Source organism: Ochotona curzoniae, unplaced genomic scaffold (assembly GCF_017591425.1).
Source record: "Ochotona curzoniae isolate NIBS_2020 unplaced genomic scaffold, NIBS_Ocur_1.0 contig_78, whole genome shotgun sequence".
NCBI classification, from domain to species: domain Eukaryota; kingdom Metazoa; phylum Chordata; class Mammalia; order Lagomorpha; family Ochotonidae; genus Ochotona; species Ochotona curzoniae.
In genome coordinates, this window is record NW_024466559.1 from 3,992,107 (window position 1) to 4,008,350 (window position 16,244).

Sequence of the window (16,244 nt, forward strand, 5' to 3'; positions counted from 1 at the left end):
GAGCCCCTTGCAGCCCCCCTACTGGGGTCCCTCCCTCCCCCTCTGAGTTTCACCTTTGCTGTTTGGGTGCTGCAGCCCAGTTGGCATGGCCCGCCTCACCTCGGCATTTGCCAGTGGGTGCTGTAGCCTGGCCAGGCCCAACCTGCCCTCAGTTGCAGCTCATGCTGGCAGGGACTACAGCCCAGCCCAGCTCAGCCGGCCCCCAGTCCTTGCTCTCATGTGAACTGACACGTGTTGTGACTCAATCTGACTCGACCCACACTCTATTCTGGTGCTTGAATTTGCCAGTGGGTGATGTGAACTAGCCCAGCCAAATGTGTATCGGTGGGTACCATAACCTGGCGTGGTCTGGGCTGCTCCTTGTCATGGTTCTTGTGCTCACCTATAGGGACTGTGTCCCGACAGAGGAGTTCCCCAAGCTCCTTTATCAGAACCTCTCCCAGTGCCAGATCTCACTCACACCGATGGGTCCGTGGGCCAGCCTTACTTAGTCCACCTCCTGTCCTAGCAGGAACAGTGACCTTTCCTGACTGGCCTTCACCCATTCTGGTTTTTCCTGTTGGGTGTTACAGCCCAGCGAAGCCTGGTCCATACCCAGATACAGCTCACAAATGGCTCAGTAGGGGCAGAGACCTAGCCTAGCCCATCCGACACCTTCCCTGGTTCTCATGGTTCATGCCTGACATGAGCACCAGTGGCTGCTGGAGTCTAGCCCAGTCTGATGCTGAGGGACTTGTGCTGAGGGACACTGCAGCCATGTCCAGACCATATTGCAGCCCCCACTCCAGCTCTCGCGCTGACCAGTGGGCCCCACAATCCAGTCAGGGTGTCCCCTTTGTTCTCCATCCAAGCCTGTTCCCAGCCACAGATCTCACACATGGTTGCTCTGACCCAGTTTGGCATAGCCCCTCACCTGTCTTGGTCTTTGCCTTTGGATGCTGTAGCCTGATTTGACCTGGGCAGCCTTCAGTTCCAACTCTCACTGACTGGAACTGGAACCTGGCACTGCTCAGTCTGCTCCCATCCCTGGCTCATGTAGATTGGTAGGTGTGACAGCCTAGCCTGGCAAAACCTATGCTCCAGCCTGGTTTCTGCACTTGCTGGTGAGCTAAGGTTTGTTTGGCCCCGCCTGGTCTGCCCCCTTCCAAAACCAACCCACACACTTGCCAGTGGATGGACCTATCTTGCTCAGTTTGCTCAACCCCCAGACCTGGACCATGTGCTCATCGGTGGGAGCTATGACCCATTAGAGGAGTTTCCCAAGTTCCCCTGCTTGGCCCATTCCCAGACCCAAATCTCGCACATGCCAGCTGGTGCTAGGCCCTTGCCTGGCATAGCCCAGCTCCTCCAACCTGGCCTTGTATGAGTTGGTGAATGTTGTGGCCCAGCCTGCCCCATGTCCTGTTTCAGGATGCACATGCGATTGCTGTAGCCCGGACCTGCCCAGACTGCTCTTGTTCCCTTGAGTGATTGCAGGTTCTGTGGTCACACCTAGCTGTGTCCATCACCACTCCAACTCTTGAGCTAATCAGTGGGACTTATTTTTCCACAGGGTTTGGCCCACATACCCCCCACAGAATCCACCCCTGGTTCTCTCGTGTGCTTCCTCAGCATCATGGCCCTGCCAAATGAGATTCATCCCTTGTTGCAACATTCAGTTAGGTACTGGGATCTAGTCCTGCTAGACAGGCTCCCAGCTCTAGCTTTTGTGTGCACTGGCATGTGGTGGTCACCTGTGTTCCATGCTAACAAGTCCTACTCAGGACTCCCATGCGGGCTGATGCATTGATCCAACCCATTAGACCTTCCGGTTTCTCCTCTTCAAACCACCAGGTCTCAGTCCCCTCACTTACCTGCAAGTACTATGGTCCTGTCATTGGGAATCCCGCAGGTTTCATTCCTCACCTACATGGATAGTGGTCTTATCCATGCATGTTCCTGGGAAGTAATTCCACACTCCCAAGACCTCAGCGCTTGCTGCCAGGTGGCCAACATGTGAAGTTTTGCCCACTGCCCGGCAGTGGTGGCTGGGGCTAGGGCCCCAAGCGTTGAGTCCAATCTGACTCAGGTACCGCCAGCAGCTGCCATGCTGCCAAGTGGGAAGATTTTTAAAAATTTATTTGGATCTCTTCTTGGCCTTTGGCTAAGATCAAGTATAGTATCTGTTCGTATCAGTTTAAAAATTTATTTGGGGACCCTGCACAGTAGCCTAGCAGCTCAAGTCCTCACCTTGCACGTACCCAGATCCCATATTGGTGCCAGCTCATATCTCTGTTGCCCTGCTTCCCATCCAGCTCCCTGCCTGCGGCCTGGGAAAGCAGTTGAGAACAGCCCAAAGTCTTGGCTCCCTGCACTCGCATGGGAGACCTGGACGAGGCTCTGGGCTCCTGGCTTTGGATCAGCACAGTTCTGGCCGTTGTGGCCACTTGGGGAGTGAATCAGCTGTTCGAAGATCTTCGCTTCTGTTTCTCCTCCTCTCTGTATGTCTGACTTTCCAATAAAAATAAATAAATCTTCAAAAAAAATTATTTTTTGGAAGAGAGAGAGAGCAGAAGAGCGAGAGAGACAGCTATCCATTGGTTCACTCTCCTGAAATGCCCAGGCTGGGTCTAATCTGCGATCTGGAGCCAGGAATGTCCCCAAGGTGTCTCCTGTATGGGTGGCAGCGCCCCAAGTCCTTGGGCCACCACGTGCTACCTCTCAGCACATGTGCAAGAAGTTGGAGTCTGAAACCCATGGACCTGGGTGCCCTGCACAGTGTCTTCACCACGGGGCCTCACGTCCTCTCCGGCTTGGTCCTATCTGCAGGCCGCGCTCTCGGCTGTGTCTGCTAGCAGGCAAGGCTGGGTGGAGCAGTGGACAGGCGGAGTTCAGCGGCTGGCTTCTCCCGGAGCTGCCAGTTTGGAAAATGGCCTATGTGGTTATCCTGCCTTTCAAGCTCCAACTTCAGCCTCAAGCTGCGTGCAGGTCTCATTCTGGGTTCTCGGTGGACTGTGGGTGGTTTGAGGCTCTTGAGTGGGCGCACCTGTTCCGGAAGCTTTAGGACATCAACAAAGTGAAACTTGCTGGCGCCAAGAAGGGAAGTCCCACCTAGCACTGAATGGTAGAGGCTTGTGGCGCCGCCCACTGCTGAGTCATGTTGAGTCATCATTTTTTACTTCTCCCCACCTCCCACCTCCCCTCCCATGCCCCCTCCATCCCGTTCACAAGGCTTCCCCAATCCCCTTTTCTGAAGAGCCTAATTTGATTTGCTCTGAGGGCTTGCTGATTGGAACCTACCCCACTCCACGCAAGAGAGGTGGGACCGTGTGTGTGTGTGTGTGTGTCTGGTGTGTGTCTATGTGTTTCTGTGTGTGTGAGTCTGTGTGTCTGTGTGTGGTGGGGGCGGTTGGTGACAGGGCTCCATGAGAAGCAGGCCAGAAGGCAGGGGATGGCATCAGTGCACTTGACCATGGGAGAGGATTCAGCAATGCCGTTTAGTCCAGCCGGCTGGTCTCCCAGCATAGTTCATTTGGGATTATAATCAAGTAGAATCGAGGTCTGAGAAAACCTTGGTTTCTACATTTTCCTCCCTTTGAAGTGTGCAGCGTTGGGTGCTCTGTGCGGTAAGCAATCAGGAGTTTATCAGCTCTTCTATTCATGGTGTATAGGCCACGCAGTATCGCTCTGAGTGTCTTTTCATTGGTCTTTCCCCCGAAACATGGGCAAAATTCTGGAGTTACAGGCTCCCCCCCCCCAAGTTCTACTCCATGTAATCTTTTTATTTAAACAAATGACGAGACTCAGAAGAGAGAGAGAGAGTGAGAGGTCTTCCACCTGCCCAGCACTCCTCAAATGCCACAATGACCAGACCTGGGCCATCCTGAAGCCGGGAGCTGGCAGCTTCGAGTCGCCCACATGGGTGCAGGGTCCAAGCACCTGCCTGGCCCAGCCTCCACGTCTTCCTTGGGTGCATTAGCAGGGAGCTGGATCAGAAGTGGAGCAGCTGGGACTCGAGCTATCACTGGTGTAAGCTGCTGGTGCCTCGGGAGCTAGCTTTACCTGCTGTAACACAGAGTAATCTTTCTTGCTGTTGAAAGCGAATGTACTTCAACAGAGTTAACCTTAAGTCATGATTTATTGTAATTTATAAAACAAAAATTGATGCATTCATGTGTTAAATGTACTGAAATAATATCACAACATAAATATAAACTTTCGGCCTTTTTTTTTAAAAAAAAGATTTATTTTATTTTTATTGGAAATTCAGATATACAGAAAGAAGGAGAGACAGAAAGGAAGATCTTCCATCCAATGATTCACTCCCCAGGCGGCCACAGGCAGGGAGCTGGATGGGAAGCGGGGCTGCCGGGATTAGAACCGGCACCCATATGGGATCTGGGCATGTGCAAGGCGAGGACCTTAACCACTGTGCCATCGCGCCGGGCCCACTTTCGGCCTTTTTAAAAAAGGTGTATTTATTGATTAGAATGTTTGAGTAATGGGGAGACAGAGCTCTTCCACCTGTGGGTTCATTCCCCAGATGGCTAAAAACTGGCAGAGCTGGGCCGGGCTGATGCCAGGAGCCAGGAATTTCTTCCAGGTCTCTTACATGGGTGCAAGGTCTGGGCACGTGGGCCATCTGTTGCGGTTTTCCCAGCATTAGCCAGGTGACAAGCCTCAGGAACTGCTGAGTACGACTGGAGAAGAGCAGTGGTCTGGCTAGGGGCTCGATCCCCGAGGCTGCCTGCTGGAGGTCCTTCCATGGCAGGCAGTGGCTCCTGGGCCCTCCCCTCTGCTCTCCAGGGTCAGAGGTGTCCCTTCTGAGAAGATGCTCACGCTGTGTGTCCCATCATCAGCACCCTCCTGTCTCCTTTCCCTCCTAACAGGTGGGGACTGGCAGTAGGTGGCCGAGGCAGACTTGCCTAGAGTGATGGTTTTTCTGAATAGCGTGCTTCTGTCGGAACACGCCCAGTTCGCACCACAGGGAGATGAAAGGTCACCCGCCTAGGCGTGATTCGGCGAGGCTGAGTAATAAACAGCTTCCGGCAGCTGGCCGGAGTGCGTGTGACTGACCTCCCCAGCAAAGACAATGATCCCTCTTTCTTCTTCTTCTTTAAGTGTATTTGCTTTCCTGTTCTTGAAGGACACACACTATAGTAGCAGGAAGCTGGGATCTGGACGTGGGCCACAGGTTGAAGTCAAGGGGCAGCCTTGCGGCATAGCAGGTAGAGCCAACCACCTGTGACGCTGCCATCCTATGTGGGTGCTGGTTCATGTCCTGGTTGCTGCACTTCCAATGCAGCTCCCTGCTGATGGCCTAGAAAGGCAGTGGAGGTTGGCCGAGGGGCATGGTCCCCTGTCATCCTCACGGGAGACTGGACGAAGCTCCTGGCTCTCAGCTTCAGCTTGGCCGGATCCTGGCTGTTGCGGCCGTCTGGGAAGCGAACCAGAATGCGGAAGATCTATCTGCCTCTCTCTGTTTCTTCCCTTTCTCTTTATAGCTGCCTTTCAAACAGTTTTAAAAACAAGTTTAAGGCCTAATGCAGTACCCTGGTGGCAAAAGTCCTTGCCTTGCTCATGCTGGGATCCCAAATGGGTGCCAGTTTGAGTCCCAGCTGCTGCACTTCCCATCCAGCTCCCTGCTTGTGGTCTGGGAAAGCAGTCAAGGATGGCCCAAAGCCTTGGGGCCCTGCACTTGCATGGGAGACCTGGAAGAAGTTCCTGGCTCCTGGCTTTGGATCAGCTCAGCTCCAGCTGTTGCATCCACTTGAGTGAGTGAAACAGTGGATGGAAGATCTTCCTTTCTGTCTCTCCTCCTTTCTGTAAAACTGACATTCCAATAAAAATAAATATTAAAAAAACTTTAGGGCCCGGCGTAGTGGCGCAAGTGGTTAAGGTCCTCACCTTGCACGCCCGGGATCCCATATGGGCGCCGGTTCTAATCCCCCCCACACCATGGCATTCTGTATTGTGGACTGGTTTTTGTCGCGACCGAATCTGGCCTAACCCTCACTCTGTTCTGGTGCTCGGATTTGCCAACGGATGACGTGAACTGGTTCATGGGTCAGGCGAGTTTCTACGCTCCGCACGCTGTGGAACTTGAGAAACTCATCAGACACAGTGAGCACATGAATCTCAGCTATGATCACGTGCAAGCAATTCCTCTCAGCAAATTCCAGGTATTCCTTCAGTGACTCTTGGGACTAGATGTCACCCAGCGGGTTCTGTGGGTTGATTAGCACAAGGCCTTTGACCTTTTTCCTCCTCGAGTCTGGCTTCAACCACGGCTTGCTCCAGCTTTTTCACAGTGAGCAGGAAAGGACTGGTGTTCTCCTGGCCGATCTCACTCTCCGGGTGGACGCCAATCAGTTCAACTTTGGCATACAAGTAGGAGCTAAAGATGAAGGCGCCGTAGGAGGGAGTGGGGATGAGAAAGGCATTCCCTAGTTTACGCAGAACCTCAACCTCGTGAGAAGGCTGAGGTTCTAATGCAGAAGAGACAGAGCAGCAGCCATTACGAACGACCACATTGTCTGGAGTAAGGCTGGCAGGTGCCGTGCAGTAGGTCAGGAACTGAGCCCCTTCTCCAATCAGGATATTGCAGCAGGACCTCCCCGATGTGGTTCATGTCCTCTGGCACAACCTCCCAGTAATCAGATCCATGCAGAGTTTGTTCTCACTGGTGCCAAGGTGAATGAAGCCCACGCTGCTCTTGTCCTGGTGGTATTGGGCTCCTTGGTAGGCCGGGTAGTCCTGGAATGCCAGCTGGAAAGAGGCAGCGATCTCGATTCCACGGCCGGAGAGGTCCTGGCTCACAAGTGTAGCTCCAGATTCACTGTGTTGGGGAGTGGGCCGGTCGGGCTGAGAGGACGAGTTCACCCTCTGTACACCCCCAACAGCAGCCCTGGAATTAAAGACAGGGAGAGGCTCCCCGCAGCCCCAGGCCACGCACGGCCTCGGACCACGTGACGTTGATCATCGCGTATCAGCTCGCAGACGGCTGCAGCGTGACTCTGTTCCTCCTGCAAGGTGCTCAGGTGCGTGGGGGGGTGGGGGGGGTCATGCACGGACTGCTGTACCTGCAGCAGCATCGTCAGCAGATTGACGTAGACCCTACAGAGCTAACTCCTTGCCTGGCTGCGGGGGACGGTGGGGGTGCCTGGCCGGTGGCTCATCCTCCAGGTGTTTGAGTTTGCCTCAGCAGGCTTCCTGGAACTCTTCCGCTTAAACTCCTTACCGCCGACCATTTTCTAACGCTGCCCACGGGAATGAAAATACAACTTCACATGAAGGCATAACACATTAAGAAGCTACTGAATGGCAGCAAAAGTATGCTTCTTTTTTTTTTTTTAAAGCAAAGAAACTTTTTAAAGAAAGATTTATTTAATTTGATTACAAAGTCAGACATACAGAGAGGAGGAGAGACAGATAGGACGATCTTCCGTCCGATGATTCACTCCCCAAGTGAGCGCAACGGCCGGTGCTATGCCGATCCGAAGCCAGGAGCCAGGAACTCCCTCCAGGTCTCCCACGCGGGTGCAGGGTCCCAAAGCATTGGGCCGTTCTCGAGTGTTTTCCCAGGTCACAGAGAGCTGGATGGGAAGTGGAGCAGCTGGGATTAGAACTGGCGGCCATATGGGATCCCAGCATGTTCAAGGCAAGGACTTTAGCTGCTAGGCCATGCCACCGGGCTCAAAGAAACTTTTTTTTTTTTTAAAAAAGATTTATTTCTTTTTATTGGAAAATCAGATGTACAGAGAGGAGGAGAGATAGAAAGGAAGATCTTCTGTCTGATGATTCACTCCCCAAGCAGCCTCAATCACTGGTGCTGAGCCAATCTGAAGCCAGGAGCCAGGAGCTTTTCCGGGTCTCCCATGTGGGTGCAGGGTCCCAAGGCTTTGGGCCGTCCTTGACTGCTTTCCCAGGCCACAAGCAGGGAGCTGGATGGGAAGTGGAGCTGCTGGGATTAGAACTGGTGCTCATATGGGATCCTGGCGCGTTCAAGGCAAGGACTTTAGCTGCTAGGCCATGCCACTGGGCCCAATAAAAAATAAATCTTAAGGGCCTGGTGCGATAGCCTAGCGGCTAAAGTCCTCTCACCTTGCACATGCCACGATCCCATATGGGTGCCAGTTCTAAACCCGGCGGCCCTGCTTCCCATCCAGCTCCCTACTTGTGGCCTGGGAAAACAGTTGAGGCTGGCCCAAAGCCTTGGGTCCCTGCACCTGCGTGGGGAAGCCAGAAGAGGCTCCTGGTTTCTGGTTTTGGATCAGTGCAGCTCTGGCTGTTGCAGCCGCTTGGGGAGTGAATCATTAGATGGAAGATCTTCTTCTATGTCTCTCCTCCTTTCTGTATATCTGACTTTCCAGTAAAAAGAAATCTTAGGTTTTTTTTTCTTGGAAAAGGCAGATCTAGCAGGAGAAGGAGAGACAGAGAGAAAGAGCTTCCATCTGCTGATTCACTCCCCACATGGCTACATTGGCTGGCCCCAAGCTGATCCAAAGGGTCTCTGGTCTCCCATGTGGGTGTAGGATCCCAAGGTTTTGACCCATCCTCTCTTGCTTTCCCAGGTCGTAAGCAGGGAGGTGGAAGGAAAATGGAGCAGTTGGGACACAATCTAGTTCTTTTTTTTTTTTTTTTTAAAGATTTATTTTTATTATTTTCTTATTGGAAAGGCGGATATACAAAGAGGAGAGACAGAGAGGAAGATCTTCCGTCCGATGATTCACTCCCCAAGTGAGTGCAACGGCCGATGCTATGCCAATCCGAAGCCAGGAGCCTCTTCCGGGTCTCCCATGCGGGTGCAGGTTCCCAAAGCTTTGGGTCGTCCTCGACTGCTTTCCCGGGCCACAGGCAGGGAGCTGGAAGGGAAGCGGGGCTGCTGGGATTAGAACCGGCGCCCATATGGGATCCCGGGCGTGCAAGGCGAGAACCTTAACCACTTGCGCCACTGCGCCGGGCCCCACAATCTAGTTCTTATATGGGATGTTATGTTTGCAGGCTGAGGATTAGCCAATTGAGCCTCCTCGCTGGCCCTGAGAATGTGCCTTCTAAAGTGCACCAGTAAGATTGCCTCGCAGCATCTTGTTGGGGATCGAGTGATTTGCACCATTTATTCTCTCCCCTTCCAGGTCATCCTCCCTGGGTGCTGCCGATGGCCAGGACTTCCCTAAAACAGGCTGTCCGGATGGAAACACTGAAGATGAACTTGGGCACTTGTGTGTTTTTCAGAGATCTGGCTCCTTTTGACTACCTTGCAAAGAAGCTGTGTTGATTGTTAACCCCTTGCTGGAGATGTCCTTTCACAGATGGTTCTAGAAGGACCAGCCTTAGCAGCTGCCATGTACACAGGCCAGCTCCTTGCTGTGTAGACACATGCATGGTGGTTACATGAGGAGGTGGGGTTCCTGGTGAATTCTTTCCAACCCCCCGCCCAGCAAAAGCCATGGTGACTTCACGTGAAATGTTACTTGGCGACAGCTTCCTGGAGAGGCTGGCTGGCTCTTGTTCTGGAAGCTTCCTAGAGCAGACCCAGGGCTGTGACACAGTCTTTTTCCGATTCACAAGGTCAATTGGTTTGGCACGAAGGCTTCTGATCTTGCTGCTGACGACACAGTCTACAGGCAAGGGTGATGCACTCCATATTGGCTGTCAGTGGGATGTTGTGCTGGTGGTCCTCAAACAGGTTCGAAATCCCGGGCAGAGTCTCCTGTTAGCAGAGAACACCTCGCACGGGCAGAGGAACCGGCTGAGTCACTTGGAAAGGTAAAAAAGTTTAATTACAAGTCTGTGTGCTGGTTGGTTTGATTGGATTGACGGGCTCTTGCATACAGTATGTTTTTTTTCTAAGAACATTCGGAGGATATTTCAGAACACATCTTAATTTGTTTATTTTTATGTGAAAAGCCGAGTTACAGAGAGAGAATCTTCTGGTTCACTCCCCAAATGGTCACCAAGGCTGGAGCTGAGCCCCTGTGAAGCCAGGCACCAGGAGCTGCTGCTTCTTCTTCTTCCTCCTCTTCCTCTTCCTCGTCCTCATCTTTGTCTTCATCTTTGTCTTCCATGTGGGTGCAGGGTCCCAAGCTTGTGAGCCATCCTGTACTGGTTACCCAGGTATATTAGCAGGGAGTGGGATCCAAAGTGGAGCAGCCAGGACTTGAACCATCGTCCATAAGGGATGCTGGCATTGCAGGCAGAGACTTAATCTACTACATGCCATGTTGCCATACCCTAATTATTTTTTCAGAAATAATTAAGTTTGAAAAAAAATCTCATGGCTTGTTGAAATTGATCTCTAAGTTATTATGTATGTATATATAGATAGATAGATCACACAAATATGATGTGCTAAGCTCAGTAATAAATGAGAAGTTTTATTTTGGTGCACATGGGTCTTCTGCCAGTCCTATAAAACTTATGCAACTGTTTGCATGTTCAGATGTATTTATGTTATCCAAACAAAGGAATTTCCAAAAATTCAAGAAATGTGGAATTAACAGTTAAGCTTTATTTTGGTGCAAAAGTAAAAAACAAAACAAACAAACAAACAAAAACTTTTGGAAGATTCCTATAAGCATGGATTTCCTGTATCAAAGTAAGTCTATCTTTTGATTTCATTTTTCTTTGCAAGCCTTTTGAAGTTGCCTGGTGTGTGTGTGTGTGTATGTGTCTAGCAGACAATGTGAGTGTAAATTCACTAGCAACAGCCTTCTGGGGCCGTGTGCGTCAGCAGACACACCCAGCACACACCCAGCTGGGACACCCGGAAAGCTGTGAGAGCAGAAGGCAGCCATTCCTAACCAGTGTACCAGAATCACTCACCGGAACAGTCCACCTCCTCTCTGCTAAGGGCCTCACAGGACTTAGGTCAGAGCCAGTGTGGAAGGGAACAAGTTGGAAGAGGTGCTGTGGGAGCCCGAGCTGGGAAATCCTGCCTTGGACTCCGTGTCTCCACAAAAGCAGGAGCTTCGGTGAGAGTCGTTGTTCAGCCCGCCACTGGAATGCAATCGATGCTCATGCAACCCCAACGTAAACTGCTCTTCGGCACACATTCTGTACATTACAGCAGGTGTTCCCCGCCTTAGAATCACATCCACATTACCATGAGCTCAGACACAAAGCATCCTGAGGCCCAGGCCTGGAGTGTAAACTGCAACAGATGAGCTTCAGCCACAATATGATGGAAAGTGCTGGTAGTCGGTTTTCCAAACTGGCTGAACCTGATACTCCGCTGAGTGTCTTTTTAAGACTTAAAAAGAGAGAGAGTTCAGGACGTCCAGCTTCCCAGGGCCGACCTTTGAGAGTGAATTAGATGGGTAATGTGGAGAAAGGCAAGAAGATTCCTGTTCAGGGGTACGCGCAGTGGCCACACTGTGATAAATGAGGCAGGCACAAGACGGGACCCAGTCTCACGGTCGGTTTGGGTGGAGATGGGTCCGGCCATCTGATTCTCTGACACTGATGGCAACAAGAACAAAGACATCGTGGGAGGGGAGGACTCTCTGATAGAGTATTTGGGGAAACTCAAGAAGTATATCCCAGGTACCAAAATGATCTTTGTTGGCACGAAGAGGAATGAGAGGGTGGACTTGACAGCTTATCTCAACAAAACTGCGAATGAATAATGGTTAGCCACTGCCTTATTTATTGCAAAGCAGAAATGTCTCATGACTCTTATTATGTGCACCGTAATTTAATTCTCCTGCAGTAGAATTCAGAGCATGAACGGCTGGCAGAATATTTTGGTCCCGGCAATCCTGATTTCAAATAAGATTGCCTTGTGTGGTGAAATAAAAAGTGTCTGGGTTTCTTTAGATGTGGGTGTAATCTCAGGTTCCGTCAATGTTCTCTTGTTTTCCTCTCCTAAGGACGGGATTGGACTCACGTTGCACTTCTCGCAGAAATGGTGAACGCCATTGCAAAACCTGTTGGGAGGTTGGATTTCTATTTAAATCCTGGGAAAAGCTCTTCACTGTCTCCGAACCAAGACAGATTCAAACTCTTGGGTTCTGGTTTGTGTTCTTTGGCTGCTAAAAGCAAGAGCCGAGGATGGATAAAAGCGTCTGGTCTTACCTATGTCAATCAAATAGGAATTTCCTGTATCTAAACTGCTGCCTTACTGAAAGGCATTTTCATGTGGTTGATGGATATCATTAAAGAATATTTACCATTTCTCAAAGGAAAAAAAAAGACTTAAAAGGAGCCCATTATCCATGTGAGCACCTGTGGCTGTTGGCTTTCACCTTGGCCTTGCTTGTCAACAAACGCCAACATCCCTCACGCTGTGGCTGTCATCCAGCATAGGGCTGTGTCTGTGCACAAACATAGCCTGAGACAGATAGGTCATGGGCACCATCGGCTGTCCACGATGCTCCTGTTGTGGGTGGGTCGGGGGGCACAGAGATGATGGCAGTGAGCCATGCTTCCCTGTGCCCACGATGGAGTAAACCAAAGCCAGCCCTAGCACAAACCAGGAAGAATGTTTCTATTCTGATAACAGGATGCCTGAGGCCACTCGACTTTAGGAAACCAAGGAGTCTAGCGTGGCTCATGGTTTGAGAGGCAGTGTGCCTGGCACTGGGAAAAAGCCAGTCTGGATCCTTGTTTTATCAGGAAGTGATTCTGATTATAATGCTATCAACCAGGGCCCAGTGCGATGGCTCAATGGCTAATTTGTCACCTTGCAAGCATTGGGATCCCATGGGGGCACCAATTCATGTCCCAGCTGCTCCACTTTTCATCTAGCTTCCTGCTTATGGCCACAGAAAACAGAGGAGGATGACCCAAAATCTTGGGACCCTGCACCTCTCTGGGAGACCGTAGAGGCTCCTGGTTCCTGGCTTCAGCTCAGCTCAGCTCTGGCCATTGCGGCCATTTGGGGAGTGAACTAGCAGATGGAAGATCTTTCCCTCTGTAAATCTGTTCTGCCTTTCCAATAAAAATAAATAAATCTAAAAAAAATATATACCATTAACCTATTCATCAAGACAGAGAGCCCTTGGGGCCTGAATGTTTCCTAAATGCCAATTAAATTCTAGTGTGAACGCCATGTGTGTGTTGGGTGGGGGAGTGAAGAAGGGGGACATTTCTTACTCCTGTGACAGTATTTTTAATCTCTAGCATTCTTCTAGATTCTTGCTTTAGATTTCCATCTCTCTTCATGCGTTTTTCACCTGCTGTGGAATTTCATCTGCTCCATTTAGGGAGTCCTTATCATATGAGTCATAGTTTTTGGAAAAATTCCCTCTGGTAATTCCAATATCCGGACCTGAGTCCAATGGCCTTGAAGCTTGTTAATTCTCTTCATCAGGATTGGCAAAGTTATATACAGAAAAAGGGAGATGAGAGAGAGAGAGAGAGGGAGGTTTCACATGCTGGTTCACTCTCCAAATGGCCTCAATGGCCAGGGCTAGCCCAGCCTGAAGCCAGGAGCCAAGAGCTTCCTCCAGGTCTGCCACCTGGCAGAGTAAGGGTCCAAGCATGTGGGCCATCCTCTGCTGCTTTCACGGGTGTGTTAGTAGAGAGCTGTGTTGGAGTGGAGCATCTAGGACTTGGCCACCATATGGGATATTGGTGTCCCAAGCGATGACTTTGTCCGCTATGGCACAATGCTGGCCCTGACAAATACATCTTTAGTGAATCTGTGAGCAGATCCAGGGGGCCAGGGTGAAGTACTGGGCAACTCTATGCTGATGCTCCACTCTTGGTCTGTAACCTTCTTCTCCCTACCCTGCCCATCCCCTCCCAGGGACAGTGGAACTGGGTGAGACTGGGGTTGGGCTTTGTCACCCTGCCCCTCCCCTGAAACCCTCCCCTCTTCTGGGTAGGTTAGTCTGTAATAAAACCATGGACATCTAATTTTTGGTGGAACACCCTCTCATGAGGGCAGATCTTTGTGAAAGGAGAGCAGAATATTCCAGCACATTGCACACCCGTTCATTTTCTTGATTCTCTCCCTCCTCCATGAGGACCTGGTGGATGACATCTTCCTGGAGGTTCAGTCCCCCAGCTTTGGGCACCGAGTATAGTAGGAGGACATTGTGAGCCTGGAAGGCCAGCGAGCACAGGTTTGCAGTTCATTGGACAGTATTTGCATGACAACAACCAAATAGCTACCTTTGGTATAAACAGCATGTAAATGAGAACACCTGGTGGAATATACAAAACAAAAGGAATTCCAATCAAGAGAGGGAAACAGTACGGACTTACAGAGTATAAAGTCTGATGCCCCTAATAAACTTCGGCTTTGACCATCAGTCAGGGTCCACGCGTGTTATTATCGGCTCCGTGCACCAAGTCCGTCGCTGCGGGACAGCGACAGAGTATCTGCACCAGCTCCTCAGGGACAGTTCCCGTTGGCCACCCTGCCCGTGTCCCCCAGGGACATTTGTGTTGGCGGGTTCCCTGCTGCTGATGCGGCATTGTCTCCCCTCCTGACTCAGCGGTTTTGGGGGAGGGGGCAATGCTTTGCCCTGTGACCTCAGTTCTTTGAGGAATTTTTCAGTTTGCTCAGCATTTTATTTTTCCTCCTCATGAGGACAAGACTGCAGATTTCTAAGCTCCTTGCGAGCCAGCCGGACCAGAAACCAGAAATCTCCCTGATGATTTAATTGTAGAGAACTGACACTGTGAACACATCTGTATACAAGGAAAAAAACGTGCAAAATATGAGCCTGCATAAAAATATGTTGTGTTGAGCTGGACAGGAGGCCAAAGGATTTTTCTTTTAAGATTTATTTATTAGGGCTAACATTGTCTTAGCAGGTTTATCCATTGCCTGCAATGCTGGCATCCAAGACGGGCATTGAGTCCAGTTCTGGTTGCTCTACTTCTGATTCTTGCCCTAGGAAAGCACAGGAAGATGGTGCAAGTATTTGGACCCCTGCTTCCATCCAGGAATCGCAGATGGAGCTCCAGGCTCCTGGCTTCAGCCTGGCCCAGACCTGGCTTTTGCAGCCATTTGAAGAGTAAAGAAACAGACAGAAAATTGAATTCTCTCTCTCTCTCTCTCAACACTACCTTTCAAATAAATGAATCAATCCACTGGTTCAAATGGCCCGGGCTGGGCCAGGCTGAAGAGGAGCTTGAAATTTCATGCGGGGCTGTCACGTGGACAGCATGGGCCTAGGGACTTGGGCAACCTTCTACAACCCTTTTGAGGTTCACGGAACTGCTTTATAAGTCGAGCAGCCAGGACTGGAACTGGTGCTCATGTGGGATGGTGCTGTGGCAGACAGCGCCTTAACTTGCAAAGCCTGTCTTCCGGGTGACGTTTCAAAAACCAGAGAACAACAAATATTACAGCTGACCTGGGATTCTCTTATGGAGCTTTTGAGCTAAGTGAGGATTCGCTTGTATACGTAAGATTGGAATATTTTGGGAAAGAGCTTGGCAGTTACAGCATGTCCGTGCATTAGTGCTCTTACGTACCTTCCAATTTGTTTCAGAAACGAAGTGGGTCCACTATAGGCTCTTGAACAAACTCAGGTCCAAGCCCCGAGATGCTTTCAGTCACTGAGTCAGCTACCTAAAATGAACCTGCCATTTCAAGTTGCTTTAAAAGTAATTAACACTAAACGCAAAAAAAAAAAAAAAAAAAAAAATTCTAGAATGATTCTTTTGATTTGGCTGCACATTTTTTTTTTTTTAGAAGCATTTTTGGAGTATGAAGTAAGACAGAGCTGGCCAGGGATAGACATGGAATTTCCCTGATTAGGACCTGGAGAGTCGGGAGGGTGTCTGACTAGTCTTGTGGGTGTGTTTGGCCGGTCTGCTCAGCAGGTGACTCCAGAGCGGCTGACCTGGACTGCCAGGTGGTCCCAAAGTGTGAAAGCCTGGACTAGCTTGCCAATGTTTTCACTGTTTCCCGCAGGGAACACCTGCTTGTGAAAATGCTCAGAAGAACACCGGGATGGGTGGCCTAGAAATATCAAGGTTTTGGTGTTGCCTCTCTGTTGCCACCCCTAGATGGTCTCACATAGGTTGCAATAGTTATATGATCACTACTGGTACCTATTAGTACATCAGAAGTATTTTGATACTATTTTTTTTCTCTCTCATGGTCTTGTATACTGTTTTTTTTTTTTTAGGAGGGTTCTGTAACCCATCAAAAAATATCACATACTGTTTCATTGCTTATTATATCATATCAATTCCACGTGGTTTATTTTATTAGTTGCTCTTGTTTCTAACTTTTTTACTCATTGCTGAACATACCGTCTTTGTGAATTTTCTGTAAGAAAGTTTTTGTAAGTAGAATGGGT

General features: G+C 50.2%; 1 pseudogene; it reads left to right on the forward strand.

The window, feature by feature from the left end:
• The first annotated feature begins 2,124 nt into the window (after positions 1-2,124).
• On the forward strand, positions 2,125-2,251 carry LOC121164479 (annotated as a pseudogene).
• Positions 2,252-16,244: the final 13,993 nt, after the last annotated feature.